The 16071-nt window shown below is 37.8% G+C and overlaps 1 long non-coding RNA gene across 3 annotated transcripts; it reads right to left on the bottom strand.

Moving 5' to 3' along the window:
- Positions 1-382: 382 nt before the first annotated feature.
- LOC130745389 (uncharacterized) lies at positions 383-5519 on the bottom strand. 3 transcript variants are annotated; one of them, XR_009021739.1, is made up of 4 exons: positions 4750-5503; positions 4041-4200; positions 3021-3188; positions 2134-2502 (listed from the first exon to the last, which is right to left on the bottom strand). It is a non-coding gene; the product is annotated as an uncharacterized LOC130745389 (long non-coding RNA). The 3 variants fall into 3 exon arrangements; XR_009021738.1 differs by lacking the exon at positions 2134-2502 and adding an exon at positions 383-1900 and having other exon boundaries at positions 3021-4200; positions 4750-5519; XR_009021737.1 differs by having other exon boundaries at positions 3021-4200; positions 4750-5518.
- Between the last annotated feature and the right edge of the window lie 10552 nt (positions 5520-16071).

Below are 16071 nucleotides of genomic sequence, written 5' to 3' on the forward strand. Positions count from 1 at the left end.
TGATCGTCGTCCGAATTTGAAATCCAGAACGACCTAGTCTATGTACACCATCCGTCCTCCTCTCGCAACCGCGATACGCTTCATTCCCGCATCTCAACTCTAGCTCTCCCCGAAGGATGAACCATCATGAATCAGCCCGCCGAAGACATCTGACAAAGGGCGTTTGTTCGCCAAAGCACACACAGAAGACGCGAGGGTCAACTCCAAAGAATTATATAAATAATACCACCAATAGATACCGATAAAAGATTAGCCACTTAGGCTTATAACTAGGGATTACATCCTAGGGTTGTATATTTCACAATGAATGTAAACAGCAATAAATCACAGTTAACATGCCTCAAGTAGAATTAACAAGTATCAAACACACTCAACAACTAAGTCAGCATGCATGTTGCATGAAATGATATGCAGGTTAACCCAGTCAACCAATATGCAATTCTAACATTTCTCTGAAGATTTTTGGACTAAATTCCTACAGTGTTCCAAGGGTGGAACATAGTTTGATTTCCTAAGGTTCTTGTCCTAGGTTTTAAAACGGATATTAGTCGTGCTATAACTTAAATCGACTTCGATACAATCCTTAGACTTTTCCTGAACTTTCTCTTTCATAAATTTATTCCATTCGATAAACTCTTGTTCAGGTTTTCCTTCACGATACGTCAAGCCTAATCGTGAATAGAAGTCTCTTCCACTTATTCCAAGCTTAAAAACTTGGGTCTTACATTACTACCCTCCAAAAAGAAAGTTTCGTCCTCGAAACTTAGGGTTCAGTAAAAGCTCCGGATATTATTCCTTGATCTTCTCCTCTAAGTCCCATATAGCATCGTCCGTGTCTTCGTTCCAAATAACTTTTACTAAAGCACTCTGCTTTCCCCTCGATTGTTTCACTCTTCTAGTCTCAATGTTGACCGACGGCGTCTCAACAAACATATCATCTTTCAGCTCTATGCTGTCCGGCTCGACCACTTGCTCCTTTGCTTTTGTTCGTCCAAAAGACAATGATAGTGAGACAACCAATCCATTCCTAGGATAACATCTAGGTTCTGTTAAGTCAATCAAACAGTTAGTACTCATCATAAGATAGCATCTAACATGCTATACAATATGATTAAGCAATAACTTCAATCAATTCTAAGCGAAAAATCGCTTGCAGACAATCAATTTTCACTCTTTGCAGAGTCACACAACCTAGCATAGAAGACCTATTCCCCAACAACTCCCGAAAGACTCGACAAGCTCTGATACCACAATGTAACACCCCGATTTCGGTGGCGTCACTTTAGTAACCGAAAGTAAACTTAATGCGGAAAAACGTGAATATATTTTTTTTTTATAATAACTAAGACAAGACTGAAATAGATAAAACCCAAAAGCGAAAAGCAACAGAACTAATGTACAATATATAATACAGCCCCCGCTGTAAGTAACAACCTCGTCACGAGTAACCTCCAGTGACGGAAAGAAAAGTGTAGCGCCCGTAGGCAATATATACAAACCAAATGAAAAGGGTGAAGTGTCCGCAACACCATCCCTCAAAACTGAGAATGAGCTGGCCCATCGGCCTGAAACAAGATCTCCTATGTCCAACCAACTCTCTGTGATTCCCGTAAAGAAACCACACAAAAAGCTATAGGTGGGAAACTACCCTGTTCCCAAAGAAAACAAATGATGTTCAGAGCTAAGACTCTACTCCTACGCTAATCCCATCTCGAGGAGCTCACACCAGCACTAAAACCTACATGCTAGCATGATCGTCGTCCGAATTTGAAATCCAGAACGACCTAGTCTATGTACACCATCCGTCCTCCTCTCGCAACCGCGATACGCTTCATTCCCGCATCTCAACTCTAGCTCTCCCCGAAGGATGAACCATCATGAATCAGCCCGCCGAAGACATCTGACAAAGGGCGTTTGTTCGCCAAAGCACACACAGAAGACGCGAGGGTCAACTCCAAAGAATTATATAAATAATACCACCAATAGATACCGATAAAAGATTAGCCACTTAGGCTTATAACTAGGGATTACATCCTAGGGTTGTATATTTCACAATGAATGTAAACAGCAATAAATCACAGTTAACATGCCTCAAGTAGAATTAACAAGTATCAAACACACTCAACAACTAAGTCAGCATGCATGTTGCATGAAATGATATGCAGGTTAACCCAGTCAACCAATATGCAATTCTAACATTTCTCTGAAGATTTTTGGACTAAATTCCTACAGTGTTCCAAGGGTGGAACATAGTTTGATTTCCTAAGGTTCTTGTCCTAGGTTTTAAAACGGATATTAGTCGTGCTATAACTTAAATCGACTTCGATACAATCCTTAGACTTTTCCTGAACTTTCTCTTTCATAAATTTATTCCATTCGATAAACTCTTGTTCAGGTTTTCCTTCACGATACGTCAAGCCTAATCGTGAATAGAAGTCTCTTCCACTTATTCCAAGCTTAAAAACTTGGGTCTTACAGAGTGCATATACGCTTGGCTACCCTCTGGAAATGAAACAACAAAACAAAATGATGATATTAGATGATAAAAAGACCAAGATATAGCTATAGTGAATTGTATAAAATGCATACATAGAGAGAACATTCAAACCAGTACATGTCATGTTTAAAAAAAATTGTGACTTGAAAATTCTCCATCCGCAGCCTTAGAATAGATACAAAAAAAATATTTAAGGTGCTAAGTCTAGGACGATTATCTTACTAAGCACTCATCAAGCTATCCATCAATTTCTGACAAAAGACACTGGTCAATCCTAATTCTTTGCATCATTGTAGAATTTGTAGAATAAAAAAAATGATTAAATTATCTTGATAATATAGATGGAGAAAAATGGAAAACTTTACAACAGATATGGGACCTACAAGCTTAAAAGTAAATTTACAACCTTCATCATGCACACAATTAATATTTCGTTATATTTCCATTATCCTAGATAGACTTATAACTCATTATTTAGTATATTGACAGACATAAAAAGCAAGAAATTTTTTAAGAAACCAACCTCAAAAATCAAGAATCCATTATCCAACGAAGACAATTGGGCTTCTTCTATGTTGTTGAAACTTAGACTCTTCTCAACTTGTCAATCTTCTATTGGCAGATACTAATACTTGGTTGCAAGGGATTCAAAGTTTCTGATGAAGGAACCACTTCATCTGCTCCTATCATGCTACAGCAGGCACATGTAGAAACTCAAATAAGTAAAAGAGTTCAAAAAGGACTTGATCACCTACAAAAGTCACACATTGTGAGACATCATTGACAAAAAATTCACAGATTGGATGATCCCTTAGAAGTTGTGATGCTAGAAATTGGGAACAAAAACTCAAGAGCCTTGGACAGTCTTTCTAAGATCATCTCCTCTTCTCTACTTCCCAATAACAAACTAAAAACAATGAAAATCAATGAACTACATCAGGTCTAACATTTAAGCCTTGATTTTTCCGAAAATTCATTTTTCAATTTCCATATTGCGAACCACAATTGAAGAAGATGAACAGAAATTTTTTTTGTAGAGAGAAAGATGATGAAAAAAGATGTTCCTCAGCAACCTTCTATATTTCGAGAATCTTTGAGATACAAACCTAATTGACAGTGTTAAAAGTTAAAAACCTCTTGGTTTAACATTTCAGTATGCAGTGATATTTTTCACATTCAGTTTAGATAAGCTCTTTTCTATCTAACTCTACAATTCTAATAAAGGTCTCATAGATGTATATCAAGATGATGACCTGAAATCTACAATTTTCCAATTCCAATTTAAGTTCACAATGATAGTCTGGAGTCTGGACATTCAAAGGAAGATTGTTTATCCGATTTCTCATCCCCACAAAAACATAACCTTTGATATTCTAAAAGAAGTGTAGAAACACAAATAAGACCTTATCAAACTTCAATAGCATATTACTTGATGAAGAAATTTCTACACATATTAAAAGAAGAAGGTACAGAGCTTTTCAACTACGATCAAGAGAATCATAAGTTACCTGTTTTTCGACCAAATTCAATGTAAGTAGAATACCTGAGTATATTGAATGAGCAATTTTGATGCCAAAATAGACCACCTTGTGCAATTTTCATGCCAAAATAGAGCTTTTCTGAGTCTCTTTTTTCTATATGGCCAAGCACTATAAGCTACGATAGCCATGAATCACTCCTCATAATAACCACCATGACAACATCTGCAAGACATTCAAAAGAGGAAACAGTTTGTGAGTGTCATTGCAGGCCAAAATTTTGATATGTTTCAAATCAAAGTTAAATTATGTTCTGATTTGTGTACAAAAAATGGCACAATTAAGAATCACGGATTTTTTCTAGACACAACAAATGAAAACTAATGACAATACCTGTAATAAATATTTAGTGAAACCAAGGGGTTACAATCCTGATCAATCTGGTTCAGTTAGGGGTGTCAGTGGTTATTAATTTCTCATTTCTAAGATCGACCAATTAGCCCTTTCAAACCTATATTTTTCAAGGAAAACCAATGCTTTATTCAAGGCAGGCAGTTAGTTCTTCAAGCAATTTATAAAATTAATTCAGTAAAGAATACATAAATGATACAGAATATACATTAGTGGACAAAAGAGACATTACACAAAGACCTACATGTATATTCATGATACTCACAGCCAGAGGTTACACAAAATCAACAAATATACAAATATCATCTCTTCCATAACACAGGCTATAGTGAGGTAAATTTATAGGAGGCGAAAGTTGCTTACAGGTGAGCGGGGGAGCCTTAGAAACACAGAGGTTGGAACCCATCTGTAAAGCAAATGAAACAGCTGGATCTGGCAGCATGAGGTGAGATGATGACCACCGAGCATCCCACAAAATTCAAAGGTTGGAGGTTATAGGATGCCCTTTCTTCGAGGCTTCTGCAGAAGATGCCAAGCAAAAAACGTCACACTGCACTTGTGACGCTGCTTTAGGACTGCCATGGCCACTGAACATGGGAAGAAGTAGTGATGACGAAGGTGATGACGAATAGGAAGAAGCAGCAATTGTATCAACCCACACAATTACTGATTGCATATGCAACCATTCCCTTTCTTCAGGAATCCTTGAGCATCGGCCAAAAAAACGTCGCAACCTCGCCAAAGACGGAATCCATATGCCAGCAATGGAACCTGAACGCACCTAAAGGAGCAGGAGGGGGAAAGCCAAAGCCAGCAGCGGCATGATGACGGACATGGTTGCCAACGTCGAACTGTGAAGGGGATGATGCAATTGTGTGACGACATGGGCCATCGACACATGGGCCATTGTGTTGTGTGAGAACAAAAGAAAAATGTAGTTGTCCCAAAAAAAATGGCCCGTGAACAGTAACCGAGATTTAGAAATAAAGGATAGAAGATATGAGCCAACCTTGAAAAACACCCTTCCCTCACTATGTCGAAACATTAATCCATCTTTTTCTTCTTTAGCATGCTGCTATAAATCAAATACATTCTTTTCTTTTGCTAGTGTCGATGATGATAATTGTGATTCCAGCTCATAATCTCTCTCTCTCTCTCTCTCTCTCTCTCTCTCTCTCTCTCTCTCTCTCTCTCTCTCTCTCTCTCTCTCTCTCTCTCTCTCTCTCTCTCTCTCTCTCTCTCTCTCTCTCTCTCTCTCTCTCTCTCTCTCTCTCTCTCTCTCTCTCTCTCTCTCTCTCTCTCTCTCTCTCTCTCTCTCTCTCTCTCTCTCTCTCTCTCTCTCTCTCTCTCTCTCTCTCTCTCTCTCTCTCTCTCTCTCTCTCTCTCTCTCTCTCTCTCTCTCTCTCTCTCTCTCTCTCTCTCTCTCTCTCTCTCTCTCTCTCTCTCTCTCTCTCTCTCTCTCTCTCTCTCTCTCTCTCTCTCTCTCTCTTTCTCTCTCTCTCTTTTTTTTTTTTTTTTTTTTTTTTTTTTTTTTTTTTCTTCTTCTCTCTCTCTTACGCTAATCTATTTCCATCTTAATTTTGGTTTCATTTTAGATAATTCATACTTTTAGATTATTATATTGATTTATGGTTTATTAGTTTCAGCTACCGATTAGAAATTTGACATATGCCTACTTTTTTCATTGCAGGGTCAATTGATGACAATATAGATACAATGAAGAAATTTCTAAAAATAATTGACTCTTTAAATCTTTATGTAATTGGGTAGCTAGTATTGGCAGTTTACATATATCTTTGTATAATCGATTTATGTACTATGGTGTTTCAATCTTTATGTACTCAAATTCAGATGCTGGAACCATGTATTTCCTTTCATGTTCATGCACATTTGTTAGTTTGATTGAACCTTGTGACATCTTGAGGCATACTCAGAATTTAGTAAAGATGTTGCATATTAGAGATATGTAAAAGTAGTGAATTGTAATTTTTTTTATGAGTGACTGAACCACCTTTGAAGAGTGTTCTTGCAATTACTTGTAGCATTATCATGCTCATGATTATTAATATTCATTATGTTCTTTTTTATCCTATTCTCTCTTTGCTTACTTTGGTGTTAGTTTAATCTCTAATCACCAACATATTAGAGATTTTAAGAATTCATTTAAATTTATTCACAAAAAATAAAAAATTCACTTGGTAAAGCATTTCGTGGCAGTTAATAGATGTCAGTAAAGTTTGAGCCTAATTCAATGGTTGGTGCATTTCGTGGCATTTAAAATGTGTCAACAATTGAAGTGGCATACAAAACTGGCATTTAAGCAAAAAATGTCACAAAGACAATTGTGGCACCTGGGATAGTGACACTTAAGGTGAATGCTAGTAATAACAGACAATTTAACAATATCAATGCCACTAAATATACATTTTTTTTAGTGACATCATATGAACTTAAATCTAGAAAATGGAAAAGTCATTGCAGGTTTGTTGTACTAGCCAGCGTTGATTGCTATCAATACCCAAGCACATGCTTGACCTTTAAGAGTTGATCTAAATGTTGTCTTCTATTTATAATATTTGTTTTTATTTTCAAGCCTATTCGCAGCATCAACGAAAGAATCTGTTAAAGCATATAAATTAAAAATATTAAAGATAAAATGCATTTTTGTTTAGAGATAAAATCATCTATATACTTTAGAAAAGAACAACAATATTAGAGATAAAATTAATTGATATATTTTTAAAAGGTTATCGAAATTTAAAACAATTTAATAAAAATTTAAAATGTTTTAAATAACTCAGAAATTCAAAAAAACAGTGATTAAAAGCGTTACCTTAGATAACTCAAAAATTATAAAAAATGTTACCTAAAATTAAAAACGGTGATTTTACAATCAGAATATACTCCTTCTGACTTTAGCAATCAATCAATGATTTGGTTTGAAAAACTATTATACAACTAATTATAAATATAACCACTGATAAAGTGTTTCTTCATAGCAAAACAACATTTTTCTCCTTGACCGTATCAGTGACTTGAGAGAAGATACACGATGAATTCCAACATCGATATGCCATCTCCAAAATCAGGGTTTCGAGAAAAGACTGGAAGATCGTTGTTAGAGCACTACGATTGTGGAGAGTACTGAACACAAAGCAACCAGACCAACTAGACTTCATTGACATTACCTTCATGGATGCGAAGGTTTGATTATGAAAAAAATTCCTATCAAGTGTTTTTTAGTAGATTTCTAATTTATTTACCTTACTTGAGCGAATATATAAAAAAGAAAAACAACAAAATTTCTACATTTAATAGGGTGACAAAATTCAATGTACACTCGGGAGCATGCACGTTTCAAAATTCAAGTCGGCCTTAAAAGAAGAGTTGTGCTACGAAATTGTCATTCTTAACGTCGCTATCAATAACTATGAGTATAAACCTTGCACTCATCCATGCAGGTTGTACTTCAAGTTGCAAACTATAGTGAAACCTATAGACAGTGGAAAAATTCTCTTTTACGGGTTTACATTTGCACCATGTCCTTCTATATTTGAAAGTCCTCAAGAGGATGAGAAATTGATTGATATATTTTAAATGTATTTTTATTTTTTAATTAAATATAATGTTCAACACTTTCTAAATTTTGGTGCGGACGTCATTGGTGTTGTCGTAGCCAAAGGAGAACTATCTGACTACAAAAAAAGGAGATATTGTATCCAGCTATATTGATGTCGATTTGCATGCCCTATAGTAAGTAATATAATTTAACCCTTTTTTGATTTTTCAAAATAACTATCTATTTAATCTAGCTAGTAAATTCCAACGGAAGTGAAATCTTGCGGTGTACATTATGGGAAGATTTCGCTCAACAGTTTTTACAGTATGTTGCGGAAGGACACGATGGTCCAGTGGTTTCTTATTCTGCAGTTGTCTAAAATGAAAATGTACAAAGGTACTATATTGTAATTACCAAAAAATACATATTTTTCATATTAAAACTAATATAAAAATGATTTTTTGAAAGTAAAATTTATTAGAATTAATGAGGAAAAAGTCAGAGATATACAATCCGCCTCAAGAGGATGCAAGAGACCACCAAAAAAATAACATCCAAAACCAACCCAAAAAATAGACAACAGCCAACCCTGCTAAATCCCTAAGAAGAAACAACCAACCCCAAGCCTAAAGACAGCCACCTGAAAAATCAGGAAAAAAAAACCTTAAGCCCACCAAGGTCCACAAGAACAAAGAAAATCAGGATGCAAAATGATTTTTCATATTACCTAAGTTTTTTTTTTAATTTAAGAGTAAATATAAGTAACGGTATGATAAATCGAAAGTGAAAATATGATTTGAAAACACTAATCTGGTATGTTGTTTTGGAGCTGGTTTTGCATTTTGCAGCTTCTATTTACTGATTTTGAATGCTCTGCCTTTGATGTGCTGCTTAGATGCTATCTGATATGCGGTCATTGGGGAGCACCGTTTTTGTTTCCCCTGCAGCTGATGTACTATTGATGTTATCTGATATCAGTGATATGTGCTCTTGAGATGCTATCTGATATGTGCTGTTTTGTATTGCTATTTTTTCTGCACTATTGATGGAGATGATGTTGTCGCCATGGGGTTCGTTTCTCTGGTTATTTTTGCAGCGGCTTTGTAGACCTTGGACTGACCCTTGCTTGCTGAGTGGGTTAGTATTTTTCCTGGGGTAAAGGTTTGCTTTTAGTGGCTGTCTCCAGGTTGTTCTTGGCCCCTCTTTCTCCTACGTTTTTGGTCCTTGGGGTGTTGTCCAAGTCCATTTCTCACGTGTGCTGTAGCTGTTTTGGTTTTTGCCTCATCCTTGTTCTTTTTTTTTTTGTTTTCTTATCTTTTGCTCTGCTGCTAGTTAGTCTTTAGTCTCTTGTCTTTTTCTTTTGGTTATCTTTTATTCTATTTTCCTGTTGAAGTCTCCACCTTTCATATTCCCTACCTTGAGAGGGTTGTTCTCTTGGATGTTTCTTTATTTAATAATATATTCTCTTTTCTAAAATATATATATATATATATATATATATATATATATACTTATTTTTAGATCACATGATAAAAAAATATCTCGGGAAAAAACATTTTACATAAAAATTATTCATATAAAAATTAATAATTTTTTGCTAACTCTTCATTCTCCTTCAACCCTTATGTCTCCTAGCTGTTACCATTTTTGCTAACTCTTGAGAACAAATTCTCATCTAATTTAAATATATTTTTCATAATTTTAAAATATTTAGGATTAATTATATATATATATATGAAGTTTTTTGTCATGCAATTTTGTGTGATACTCATTGTGATTTTGTTTGGTTGAATGTTAATTTTTTTTTTCGTATTTTAATACGTGCCTAAATAATGAGATCAATATTCGTTGTGCAATGCGCGGGGTAAAAACGGTAGTATGAATTATACTATAATTCAATTTGATTGAAAGATGATCATTTGGTAATTTCATTCCTAATGCAGCTATTATTCATTGAAAACTTTTGGCAGCAACGATTTCGTGAATTCTACTTCCTCATATATCAAAATTGGCTTAAAATTGGATGACATTTTTAGGCCCAGTTTGGAAGAGCTTATTTGAGCTTATCTGACAGCATAAGCTCTTATGCCAGTGTTTGGGAGAGCTTATGCAAACAGCTTATTTTCATAAGCTACTCAGGACAGCTTATGAAAAACAGCTTATGCTTATATACAGCTTATTTTTAATTTATTTCAATAAATTTTTAAAAATAGCTTATGAATAAGCGCTTATGACCATAAGCGCTTATTTAAGCTGTTTTTCCAAACGGGGCCCCTTAGGAGGAGAGGGCTATCAGCGAGATGGAGCCGCCTCATGGTTCTACATGTGTGACCCTATTAATTATATTTCTGATTTTGAAATGCTTTCATATGGTGGACATGATTTTTTATCTAGTTTCATTGAAATGGTTGTTTATAAACTTGGCAGTTGATGCTCTCTTATTTGAAATGACTCTTGTCAATTTTATTAATATTGCATATTATTTACACTTAACTGGTAGTGAAAAACTCGTGCATCTAATGTTTCCCCTTCCTGTTCATGGTGGATGTTGACTGCTCACTAAGTCTTTGTGACTTACCTCATTCATTATTTTCCCACACAGATTCTCAGGCAACTAAGTAGTTGGCTCGTGTCAGATTCAAATCGTTCGATTATCTTATTGGTAGGCCTCCTTTGGTTGGTGGCTCGATTGGTGTCTTTTATTTGATTCTGGTTATCTGCAACTATAGGGAGTCTTAAGTGGATTGATTCTGAATTTTTATTTGTTATTTTATTTAAGAAATTGTACTTTAGTGATGAAATTGGAATTTGTGTTTTCATGAAATTTTGGTTATGATGAAAACCATTTGACAGGTTTATTGTTTTGGAAATGTTGATATTATAAAGGAGGTTTTGTTGAATTATTTTAAAATATAGAGCAACGTGTATAATTTTGGAAAATAGTTTGGAAAATGATTTTGTGAGAAACAGGCTTGCCAGACTAGGGTGTTAGTCTGTGCGCCGGTCACGGCTTACGATTTTGGGTCGTGACAAAGTTGGAGTCTCGGAATACCTCTTGTTCGGGTGTGAGATCGGTTCATTCATGTGCCCCTCCGCCTAGAAGCCTGCTAGGAGCCGCTACTTGTCCGTGCCTCACTGCAGCGGCGATCACTCCCCGCCCTCGTCGGCCCCGGGCGTCACAGGCCCACCAACTTCCGCTTGGTTCGTCCCCGAACCACACCGTACTGGGAGAAGTCGGCTCTGATACCATTTGTAACATCCCGACTTGACGGCTGGCCTCACGGTAACAACACGAGTCTTTTCAGCGTGCTTTGTCCTCACTTACGCGCTTTCCGGGAAAACTTCCCAGGAGGTCACCCATCTCAATATTGCTCCAAGGCAAGCACATTTAACCATGGAGTTTTTATGAGTTGGGCTCCCGAAAACAAGTTGCAACTTCTTTTCGGGAGCCCAACTCCATTGTTAAGTGTGTTAGCCTTGGAGTAATATTGGGATGGGTGACCTTTTGGGAAGTTTTCCCGGAAAGCGCGTAAGTGAGGACAAAGCGTGCTGAAAATACTCGTGTTGCTACAGTGGGGTCAGTCGTCAGATCTGGATGTTACAAATTAATTGCAACATTAGAAGCTAAGAGGTAAGGGATTAACATTGAGCAATTAAGTTAAAAAAAAACATTGAGCAATCAAAATAAGAAGGGTAAGGATAAAAAAAGGTAAATTATGTGGTACCCATAAAATATTTTGGGTATGGTACCCGCATTGAGTAATTTAATAGATGATTATTATATTTTTTTAGGTAAATTTTACATTTTCGCATTTCATTTTACTATTTAATTAATTTCATCTCATGAAATTTGTTTTTTAATGAAAAATGGTTTAGTTGTAGAGATGAATGATGATGATTCAGATGCGCGCAAAATGATCATGATTGACGGATGAACAAAACCTAAAAAAACACAACCTACAAATCTCATGTCTCTAAGAATGAAACGTTGCATTATAACGATAAAATAACATCAAAATTATAACTTGTACATGTTACTTTATTATTGAATTATCTCATTTTGGGTACCATACCTTGATTTGGGTTAAGGTACCATAGCAAACACCTAAAAAAATAAAAAAAATAAAGGGTAAACATGTGTTCTGTACTAGGGCAAGCTTATGTAAGAGAAAGACAAAAGGTAAACCCTAGCAGAGCACTAAAATAGCAAAACTACCATAAAAGGAATATTCTCATTAATGCTGAAAAAGTTGGTCTCGTACAAGTGGATGACCTCCCCTTTTATAGAGGGGGTGGTCATGATATGGATCTTTCCTATATTTGGGCCTGACAATCAGGGCCCAAATCCCCGTACACATAAGACAAATCCAAAGGAATCTTCCAGCTGGCTTGTGGGTCCATCACCTAAGGGAGGGCAATGAAGCTCGTCATGTTGCCTTTCCCGCCTTGGCTATCGTCAATGGTTTATTGTTCATTTTGGGCGGGACATAATCTTCTTTATGTCCCGCCCAGTCCACATGCCCCCAAGACATGAGACTCGAGTAAAGAGTTGAAATGTCTTCATCATGTTACCTAGTAGTTCGCCTCTATTGTTTATTCGTTCATCGCCATTTTACCTTCGTTGTTACATCGCCATTTTCACGCTTCGCCACCTTTGTTGCCGTTTCAAAGATATGTCGCCATTAATCATAACCGTCAACCACGTCTTTTCAACTGACGCACGTATCCTTATTTTCCGGGATTTCGTCATCATTTGTTATAAATGCAATCTTCAGTTGCGCGTCTCGAGGAGTAATGTCTTTTCGCTTCCTAACTTTTCGAATTTCAAATCCCACGATCCCACGATCTTCCCCCACTCATTCTCTCTCTTCCTTTCTCTCTATAAAATCCCCTTTTCACTTTTCATTTTTCACTTTTGCTCTGAAAACCCTTTTCACCGCAGCTTTCATTCTCTTCTTTGAACTCCGGTGAACCTTTTCTTCCTCCGGCCGTCGTCATTGCGCGGTGCTCCCCTATCGCCGACGTTCTCCTTTCTCAAATTCACGTTTCTCCCTCTGGTTAGTTTTTCTCTTTCTTGAGACTCTTCGTTTACTTCTTTTTTCTGACTCTGTTCATCTTCTTTCTTCTTTTAACTCTGTTCATCTTCTTTTTACTTTTAACTCTGTTCATCTTCTTTTTATGAAACTGCCTCGCATGTCTTTACCAAACGCTAGCCTTTCTTCCCTAGAACTTTCTTCACCCTCCACGGAGGAGGAAGTTGTCGCCCCTTCTATAATTGAAATTCATTCCTCGCCTTCTACCCATGATGATTCCGGTCCCGCCGGCTCTGTAGACTCAATTCTCTCCTCTAACGGAGATTTGTCTTCACCTGAATGGCGCTCTGACGTGCATTTAGTTGAAGATAAATGTCTGTTGCATTCTATCTGGAGCAGCGTTGGGAGCATTAGTTCGCTTCGAATTTCTGCTCAAGGGTTCACGAAGATAGATCCCGCCACCTCGAATAATGAAGATCATCTGTTGAATGTCCTCCCATGTGGCGAAGATGACTGTGTTCTGTTGCGTAAAGAACCAGACGATGGATCGCCCGATTTTTTCTTTGTTTATGGCTACTTCTTCTTAGATTTAAACATTAAACTTCCTTTCTCGCCGTTTATATGTCACGTTCTTTCTTTTCTGAATGTGGCGCCTTGCCAACTCCAGCCCAACGCCTGGGGTTTCCTCCGCTGCTTTGAAATTCTTTGTGAACACTTGAGTTTCACTCCAACCTATCCCTTGTTCTTCCTTTTCTATAAATCAGTCACCACTAAACCTACTTCTGTGAAATGGGTTCCACTATTAGCCCGTAAGAACATGAGTCGGTTTACCGCCCTTAAAAGCCATTACAAAGTATGGCAGAAGAAATACTTTAAAGTTGTGGAGTCGCCCGAAATAAAGAACTTGTTCCGAGATTCTGACAATAACCCCCTCTTCCCTTTTTACTGGACAAAGAACCCTCGCCGAAAAATATCTGTTTCATACGACGCCTTGGATGAATCTGAACAAGGCGTCGCCGATTACCTCCGCACACTACCAGTAATTTCCGGTCACGACTTGATTGAGGCGTCGAAATCCGGCACTTTAAATCAATTTTTTAGTAAGTTTATAATCTTTGTACGTAACTTCTTTTTCTTTTTGTTCATGTATCTCGTCTAATTGATGTTTTCCGTACAGCTACGATGGGAAAAGGCAAGGTTGACGCGAACCCACTCAAGATGAAGGAGTACCTCGCCCAGTCTGCTGCGGCGGCGAAAAAGAGGGCCGCCGAAACTGAGCAGAAGAAGAAGAATGAAGGTACCTCGGGTTCTGACAACGTCAGGGACCCTAAACGTCAAAAAACTTCAGGTGCTGCTGGTGGTAAGCCTCTCCACCAATCAACTCTTGATTCAAAAAGTCGTCCCGCTGAGAAAAAGAAGGGACATGACAATGTCCCGCCCCCTCAACAAGATTCAAGCACGCTGATCAACCGCCCATCAACTCCATTTGGCCAGGCTGGGCCTAGTTCAGCCATTGGTGGCGAAGCTCCTCCCCCCTTGCTGAGCTTGTCGGATCCTCACTTCAATGGGCTGGAATTCATGACCCGTACTTTTGACAACCGGATTCACAAGGACATTTCCGGTCAGGGTCCCCCCAACATTGCTTCCATGGCGATCCATCACGCACTGTCTGCCGCCAGTACTGTAGCGGGAATGGCTCAGTGTGTGAAAGAGTTGATCTCAGCCAAAAACCGTTTTGAGAAGAAGGCAGCTGATTACAAGACAGCCTATGAACGGGCTAAAACTGATGCTGAGACCGCCAACAACAAGCTGAAATCTGCTGAGGAGAAGTGTGCTAAATTAACTGAAGACTTGGCTGCTTCGGACCTGCTTCTTCAAAAGACCAAGTCTCTTAAAGAAGCCATAAATGACAAGCACACTGCCATTCAAGCCAAATATCAAAAGTTGGAGAAGAAACATGATCGCCTGAATGCTTCCATCCTAGGGCGTGCTTCTCTCCAATATGCTCAAGGCTTTCTGGCGGCCAAAGAGCAGATCAGTGTAGTTGAGCCGGGCTTTGATCTTTCCCGCATTGGGTGGCTGAAGGAGATCAAGGATGGTCAAGTAGTTGGTGATGATGACATTAGCCTCGATCTCCTTCCCCAATTCAATGATGAGAGTGAGCCTGAGGAAGATGGCGAGGATGGGAATGAGCAGCACAGGAATGAGGATCAAGGGAAGGAAGATCCTCAAGCTGGGACAAGCCAGGGCAACAACGCCAACAACGAGAACCTGGCTTGAATTTGTTTTTATTTTACGAAGTTGAAATTTTTCTTTGGGCATTGCCCTGTTTTATTTTCATTCCAAATCATGTATGGGCATCGCCCCCTTTTTTCTACTTTAAATGGATATCATCTTAAGTTCATTCGTTGTTTTTAGTTGTTCCCAACTTTCGTTGTTATATACCTTAGCCGATTTTTCGACGAGGCTTGGTTTCTAGTGGCCACTAGAATTGCCAAGGCTTTTAACTTTTGAAGGCGATACTTTCTTATTCCGAAAGGTTTACTCGCGGTATTGCATACCTTGATACGATTTGCATTGCATGAACTCGTAATAAAAATTCAAAACATATATGATTCTGTTGAAATGATCTTTTCATTAATTTTCTTTCGTATGGGAACAATTGTCCCTTCATTACAATTGTCGCCTCATTAAAAACCTTTCTAAAGAAAGGGAAAAAGAGTGCGACTTTGTTCACATTTGTTGTTTCTACTAACTAAAATACTGCTTTAGATGAGAGGCGTTCCATGTTCGTGGAACCTTTTGACCGCTTAGTTGTTCCAACTTATAAGCTCCTCCTCCAACATCGCCAATAATCCTGTAAGGCCCGCCCCAGTTGGGTGAGAGTTTGTTGTGTTTATCGGGCATTGTATTTTTTCGGAGCACTAAGTCTCCTACCCTCATTTTTCTTGGCACCACTTTTGTTGAGAATTTTCTTGCCACCTTCACTTTTCCCGCCTCATTTCTTATGTGGGCCTCTCGTTGTTCCTCGGGCAGCATAATTAGATTTGCTATTAAGTTTTCTCCGTTGTCATTTTCATTAAACCGAGCCAC

The sequence above is a fragment of the Lotus japonicus genome, chromosome 3, assembly GCF_012489685.1.
Source record: "Lotus japonicus ecotype B-129 chromosome 3, LjGifu_v1.2".
Taxonomy (NCBI): Eukaryota; Viridiplantae; Streptophyta; class Magnoliopsida; order Fabales; family Fabaceae; genus Lotus; species Lotus japonicus.